Source organism: Lipotes vexillifer, unplaced genomic scaffold (genome assembly GCF_000442215.2).
Source record: "Lipotes vexillifer unplaced genomic scaffold, Lipotes_vexillifer_v1.1 scaffold518, whole genome shotgun sequence".
Lineage (NCBI taxonomy): Eukaryota > Metazoa > Chordata > Mammalia > Artiodactyla > Lipotidae > Lipotes > Lipotes vexillifer.
Genome location: NW_006780945.1, coordinates 2209011 through 2216901, shown reverse-complemented (window position 1 = coordinate 2216901; position 7891 = coordinate 2209011).

The window sequence follows — 7891 nt, the reverse complement described above, 5'->3', positions numbered from 1 at the left end:
GGAAAGAGAGGGTTTCTCCGCCATCTTCTTTTCAACCTGGGCCACTTCCCCTGAACAACACCCAAGGGACCAGCCAATCAGGCTCTGGAAATGGTGCCCTTCCAGACGTGGCTATTTGTCAGTGGTGTGTCTCCCTTCTGGGTCTTGTCCAGGACAGCAGAATTCCCCAGCCACTGAGTCAGGCTTTGCTGTCTACAGCAGGAAGTAGGCATGGGATGCAATCATATACAAAGGAGTGGGGGACAGGTGCACACAGGTCCAGCTTTTATGATCACCTCCAGCCCCTCTGGCTTCAACCCTGTCCAGGCATTGAGCCAGATCTCCATGGGGTCACCTTCCGCGGATCACAGCCCACTCCTGCGCCAGACTGCATCTCCCCTCACCAGCACTCAAGCCCCTGCCCTGCCCCTTCCTTGGGCCCTGTCCACAAAATGTCCCACAAAATGTCTCCTCAAGGTTATTCTCCCTGAAATTGCTCTTTGTAATTCCAGAACCTCCATTAATCATTCTTAAGCTCTTTGAATGCAATGTTTTCTCTAAGAACCGAAATTTCTTCACAACTCTGCACCCTCCTGCCATCTCCAATTACCCACTCTCATCAGTCTTTAACATAAAGCATTAGCATATCTGTAACTTCCCTCTACCTTGATTAATCTGACTTGGAATTTTCTCCCAGTCACCCCTAATTGGCTGTAGAGCAGCTGCGATGGGGGGAGGGGTGGCATGGGGAGGGGCAGAATGGCACGCACCTCACCCAGTTTCAGACTTAAAATGTTAGAGCAGAAATAGAGTCCTGAAGTTATTAAATCCAACTTTCTTTTTGCAGATGAGGAAACTGAGGCCTGAAGAGATGAAGAATCTCTCCTTCTACAACCTTCCCAGGCAGCATTTCCCCAAGTGTGTTTCCTACATACTAGTTGCCGGAAATTCTCTGCAAAAAGTAAAGGCAGTGGGGAGATCGGGGGGAGGTCAGGGGGTGCGCAGAGCCCAGGGGATCTGCAGTCAAATAAATTTGGGGAAGCCTAAACATCATGTCACTCTCTTGGATATTCACGGCGCACAGGAACATATTATAGGCTTTTAAGAAATCTCACAGTAAAGAAACCTGTAAACTTTGCTTAATCCTGGACTCCTTTAAGGGTTGTCTCTTTTTTTTCTCTAGACCAGCTATATTAGTTACATATTGCTGTGTTAAGAATTTATCCCTGGGCTTCCCTGGTGGCGCCGTGGTTGAGAGTCCGCCTGCCGGTGCAGGGGACGCGGGTTCGTGCCCCGGTCCGGGAAGATCCCACATGCCGCGGAGCGGCTGGGCCCGTGAGCCATGGCCGCTGAGCCTGCGCGTCCGGAGCCTGTGCTCCGCAACGGGAGCGGCCACAGCAGTGAGAGGCCCGCGTACCGCAGGAAAAAAAAAAAAAGTTATCCCCAAACTAGGTAGCTTGAATATGCCCTCGGGTGGCCTCGGCCTGCAGCGGCTTGAGATAGGGTTTCGGTTTCCAGCTAGAGATGGAAGTCAGGTCACAGCAGTGACAGCACTGAATCCTAGCCTCAGGACCAGTGGCCAGTGGCAAGGCCCTGGTCTGTCAGCTGTGTAGAAATGAATTTCCACAGAGAGATGGAAAGTAGTGAAGCAAGTAAAGTATTTGTTAGGAGGAAAAGGGCACCTGTAGAGAGACACACGGGCAGCTCAGAGAAAGAGTCGCGCCCTCATGGTAGTTTGAATCACTTACATGGGGCATTTCTTCTGGGTTTCCTTTGGCCAATCATCTTGCTTTGCCTGGTTTGGGTTTATCTCAGGGTCCTCCTGTGTGTGCGCACGCAATCTCTTAGCCAAGATGGCTTCTAGTGAAGAGGCCTATGGGTAGCTGACATCCTCATGACATGGCAGCTGGCTCCTCCCAGACTGAGTCATCTAAGAGACAGAGAGAAAAAGAGAGGGAAGGAAGCTTCAGTGTCTTTTGCGACAAAGCTTGGGAAATCACACACCATCATTTCCACGATATCCTATGGGTTACACACATATTCAGTGTGGGAGGGAGTATACAAGGATGTGAATACCAGGAGGTGGGGATCACCGGCTCCTCTTGAAGGCCAGCTACCACACCACCTATTAACTCTACACATCTTGAAAACCACTAACCCAGAAGCTACTCCTTGGGGATTAAAATAGACCTGAGAAAGCTGTGACTATCCCAGATCCTCAACCAGTTGTAACTAAGATGAGATGCCGTGGATGGCGTTGCCTGGCCCCACTTTCCAAGGACCAGACCCCAGCCCTGTGCTTCAGTCTTCAGTGTCATCTGGTTCCACCCTTCAAGGAGACTCTCTTCTTTCTCCCTGCTGGTCCAGGCAGACACCAGGGCCTGGAGCCTAAAGTAAGCCAGTGACCTCCAGCCTCCAAGGCCAACATTCTCTCTACCCAAGGTGGGCTCCCAGCCTCGGCTAAGGCAAGATTGACTCCTGTTCTCTATGTGGAGAGCCTCTCACTGAGTTCCTGGTTCCAGTGTGAAGGTAACTCCAGTTATTTTTCTCTAAGAAGAATAAAAATTGTGAACACTTATTAAGTGCTTATGGTTTGCTAGGCACTGTGCCAACTGGTTTACATATGCTGTATTATTTAATTCTCAATGACCTCAACAGGTAGTTTCTACATCCCCACTGGATAGACAAGAAAATTGAGGCTCTGACCCGCCAAGAAATATAGCCAATGACAGAGCTGACATCGGCATAGCTGAGGATGAGCTGGGACTGTCTGGTTCCAGAGCCCAAGCTGCTGACTATCAAAGCTATGTTACCGGGACTTCCCCAGTGGTGCAGTGGTTAAGAATCCGCCTGCCAATGCAGGGGACACAGGTTTGAGCCCTGGTCCGGGAAGATCCCACATGCCGCGGAGCAACTAAGCCCGTGCGCCACCACTACTGAGCGTGCGCTCTAGAGCCCGCGAGCTACAACTACTGAGTCCGTGTGCCATAACTACTGAAGCCCATGTGCCTAGAGCCTGTGCTCCGCAACAAGAGAAGCCACCGCAATGAGAAGCCCGTGCACCACAAAGAAGTGCAGCCTCCACTCGCCGCAACTAGCCCACATGCAGCAATGTAGATGCAATGCAGCCAAAAATAAATAAATTTCTTTAAAAAAAAAAGACAAACTCATATCCTGAAAGACTAATTGTTTAAAGTAAAAATGTTAGCATTGTAAGTTGGTATATATGTATAAATGTAGTTGTAATATATGTAATAACAGTAGGACAAAGGAGTAAATATAATTTTCATGTTGTAAGATTTTTTTACATTTCATGTTGTGTTATGATATTAACTCTAAATATACTATGATAATTTAAGGATGCACAGAACAATCACCCCCGTGCCTGACATGGGGGGTAAGGAGATGGAGCCTTTTCCAAAGTGTGTTGACCTGCCAGGTGGGAGCCAGGGTGTAAACCCAGTTTTTCTCTCCTCCCTCCCTCCAGACTCTGCCAGTGCGCCCCATTGACAGACTCATCAACACTCAGAGGACAAAGGAGCCCTTTGCTGCAGGCCAGCCCCCTGGACAAGGGTGGAAAAAGAATGTGGGGGAGCAAATGATATCCAGCATAAACACTGTTCCTGGCTTCTGACTTAAACAGACATTCCGTCACATTCCCGCCGCCCCCCCTTTTTTTTTGGCCATGCTACATGGCATGTGGGATCTTAGTTCCCCTACCAGGGATCAAACCCACGCCCCCTGCAATGGAAGCGTGGAGTCTTAACCACAGGACCACCAGGGAAGTACCCACGTTCCCTTTTTAATTTCTCCATGGAACATATCACCATCTAAACCCATCTTCTTTACGTATTTGATTACATGCTTGTTGCCAAATTACTCCCCTCTGAATGTAAGCTCCAGAAACGCAAGGACCATGTCTGATTTATTACTGTATCCCTAGAGCCTAGAACAGAGCTTCCTATTAAAACAGATGCAGAGTGGTCCCATAAATACTTAAATACTCCCGAGAAAGTAGGTGAGTATGTCACAGACGCCCCCACCAGGCTGGAAGAGCCTTGTAGGCAGGTACATTCTCACCGTCATTTGTTTTTTTTTTAACTAATGGACTTTCCTTTTTATAGAGCAGTTTTAGGTTTGCAGAAAAATTGATGGAAAAATACAGAGCATTCCCAAATACCTTTTCTATCCGCCCCACAGTCTCCCTTATTATTTCTCTTTTGCATTAGTGTTGTACATTTGTTTCAAGTGCTGAACCAATATTGATACATTATTGTTAACTAACATCTCTAGTTTACGTTAGGGTTCACTCTTTGTGACAAATGTATAATGACAGGTATCCATCATTACTGTATCACACAGGATAGTTTCACTGCCCTGACAACCACTGATCTTTTTACTGTCTCCATTGTTTTGCCTTTACCAGAATGTCACATAGTTGAAATCATACAGCATCGCCATTGTTTTTGATCCCTGTGGACTGGCCCTACAGATGTCCCGCAAAGATTTGCCAAATACACAAATGAATGGATGTCAGGACTTAGCGATGCCCACATCCTAGGGGGCTTTGAGTACATCAGGAAGGAGAAAGCCCAGGCCCCTTTCCTATTTGGGATGAGAAACCATCATTCCATTCCGTTTTTTGCCGTCCTCTCTCCCAGTCTCACTCACGTTCCTTATCCCCTTTAAATTATACGAGATTTCCTCATATGAAACCTAATTTAGGCGCCATAACAGAGACTATATTTAATGTAAATGGAAGAAATAGAGTCAGAAGGATTTATGGTAATAATATCCTTTCTGTAGTAACACAGAATGGTCACCTGCTTACGAAACAGTGGATTAAAGAGCAGGAAATTTGCCTTCCAAAAGAACGTGGTGTCACCAGAAATCTGCCATCGCACCAAGGCTTGGATGATCTTATTAAATCCCATAGATCTTACTGTGCTTTCCTATGGGAAGAGGGCTACTGCTTTCCCTGGCTTGTAAGAATGGCCGTAGTGAGACCTGAAGCAGAAATGAGGGAGGACGGTAGAGGGCAGTTCCCCTAAAGGTCAGTGCCTGTTGGGCTGAGGGTCTGTACAGACCCCCGCATGGGGCCACATGCTGTCGGGCACAGCGCGGAGTCCTGAAGGTAGGAGGGAGATTACTGCTTGAAGGATATGGGAGAGTAGAGCAGGATGCAGGACGCAGAAAGCTGTCCGCTTGTGAGGGATGGTTCTGACGTCACTGATCTGACCTTGTACTGGTGTGGGTAGCAGGGAATCTTTCAGAATGTTAGGAGGCAACAAGCGCCATGCCCCAGATGGTGGTTAGCAGTGGCAGGAGGCTCTGATGAACTGGGGAGTTTGCACATTTAGAGAGACCTGGGTTCAAATTCCAGCCCCACTACTCACAACCCACATGATATTGAGCAAATTGTAAAACTTGACTCCATGCGTTGAGAAGCACTGAGTTGATTCTCAATCTGGGTTTATTCCCTTAGGAAATGGGTCCCAGAATCCAAGTTGCCCTAGCGAGGAGGAGGGAAGCCTCCTTGCTGGTGGCCAAATTCAGAGCCTGGTTGCCCTCCCGGTGATAGAGGGACCGGTAGACCCTTGCCTCATCAAGAGACGCCAGCTCCCCAGCTCTTGCCTCCATCCCACCTTGCGGAAGCAGGGGAGGATGAAGAACCACGTCTGCCGTTAGCTTGAGCTCTGCGGCTGGTTGCCCCCTCCTCAGCTCCCCTCCCTCCCCCTTCCCTCCTCCCCTCCCCACCTCCTTTCTATGTTAATGGTTTGTTAGGAAATGGGTAATCTGGGGAGGATCATTAATGCAGTGAACAGAGATATGGCACAAAAGGATTAAGGCAGCTTCCCTAGTGCACTGCGGCTTTTTGAACGTGTTTGCATGAAATCACCTCATTATGAGAATGTCCTCATCGGGAGAGATGGAAGGAAGGGGCACCATGCCTGGAATGAAGGCAAAGCCACTTGTGCTGAGGGAAAGGGTTGTCTTCCAAGAGTCCGCAAGAGCCCAGTCTTGGACCCCTTAAATGGTGATGTCTGCTCTGAGGTCTCAAACCAAGGTGGATGCTCTGATGTCCAGGACAGAAGACCAGTCACCTCGTTGCAGGGAAAGGATCTGAACCTGTGTTCCTTTTGCCGGGGCCTGGGGCCGGGGCAGTGAGGTATCATTTGCCAGGAAAAAACAAAGGATACACCAGCCCCAGAGCTTCACAACAAATCACCACTCACCTCCTCCAAGTCTTTGCTCACTTCTCACCCTCCCAGTGGGTCCTCCCCTGATGACCTTATTTAATCCGCAAGCTACTTGCCACCCATCCCACCCAACCATCCCATTCCTCTTAGTTTCCATTCCTTCTTTTTTTCAGTAGCACTTACGGCCTTCTAACAACCACAAAACTTACTAAGTTATTACGATCTTTATTAGGTTCAGGTCCCCACTAGAATGCAAGCCCCACGAGGGCAGTGACAGCTGTCTGTTTGTTTGTTTTGATAAATTTATTTATTTATGTATTTATTTGGCCGCGTTGGGTTTTCCTTGCTGCGCGCGGGCTTTCTCTAGTTGCGGCGAGCGGGGGCTACTCTTCATTGTGGTGCGCGGTCTTCTCATCGCGGTGGCTTCTCTTGTTGCGGAGCACGGGCTCTAAGCACGCAGGCTTCAGTAGTTGTGGCTCGTGGGCTCAGCAGTTGTGGCTCACGGGCTCTAGAGCGCAGGCTCAGTAGTTGTGGCGCACGGGCTTAGTTGCTCCGCGGCATGTGGGATCTTCCTGGACCAGGGCTCGAACACGTGTCCCCTGCATTGGCAGGCGGATGCTTAACCACTGCGCCACCAGGGAAGTCCCAGCTGTCTGTTTTGTTCACTGATGTATCCCAACAGCTAGACCGGTTTCAGATAGTAGATGCTCAATAAATGCTTCTTGAATGAGGAACAAATTTTGGCCTTTAAGGAAAGATTTGGGCTTTGTCCCACCTCTGAGGGTGACTGTGAGGCACCCACACACTCAGAGGCCCTCTCGGGACCCCTGCAGTCCTAGGGCGACCCCGCAGGCAGCCCAGCCCCCGCTCCCTCGTTCCACTGACGGAGGCCTAGCTTCTCCTCCTGCAGTTTTCCCATCATCCCGGATTTCTTTGCACTTGTTAATTAGCATTAGCCTTGGAAGATCTCCTTTTCACCGGGGCCTCCTGATGAAGCCATTGTTCCCAGCACCGCAGCCAGCCCCCACCCACACCTGCCGCCCTGTGCTGTGGGAATTGGTTTCTATCTGGGCTCTCGGGCTGTAATGGGGTTCCCGCTGGAGCCAGAGAAAATGATACAGAGCTCCAACAACGAAGTCACATGGACAGGACTCCACATGCTCCCATGCTTGTCCCGGCCAGAGCGCTGCCTTTGCCCAGAGTCTCGTCTTGTCCAACTTCAAGGGACCAGGTCATGGGCCACCGTCTGTCACCACTGAGCCCAGGTCCACTTCCACACCCTCTCTGCCTCCTCCCAACCCAAATTAGAAGAGGCAAGGAAGGTCACCCTGCAGGCTTTTCATCTCCTGCTTGCCCCGCTGCCCCCACGACTGAGACCTGACCTGGGACCTCAAAACCTTATTTTCATGTTCCCCTTGGGGGGATCCTCTGATACATGGGTGTCTTAGCCTGGGTTCTCCTCAAAGCAGAGACTGAAATGAAGACAAGTGGGCTTCCCTGGTGGCGCAGTCGTTGAGAGTCCGCCTGCCGATGCAGGGGACGCGGGTTCGTGCCCCGGTCCGGGAAGATCCCACGTGCCGTGGAGCGGCTAGGCCCGTGAGCCATGGCTACTGAGCCTGCGTGTCCGGAGACCGTGCTCCTCAAGGGAGGGGCCACAACAGTGAGAGGCCTGCACCCGCAAAAAAAAAAAAAAAAAAAAAAAAAAAAAAAAG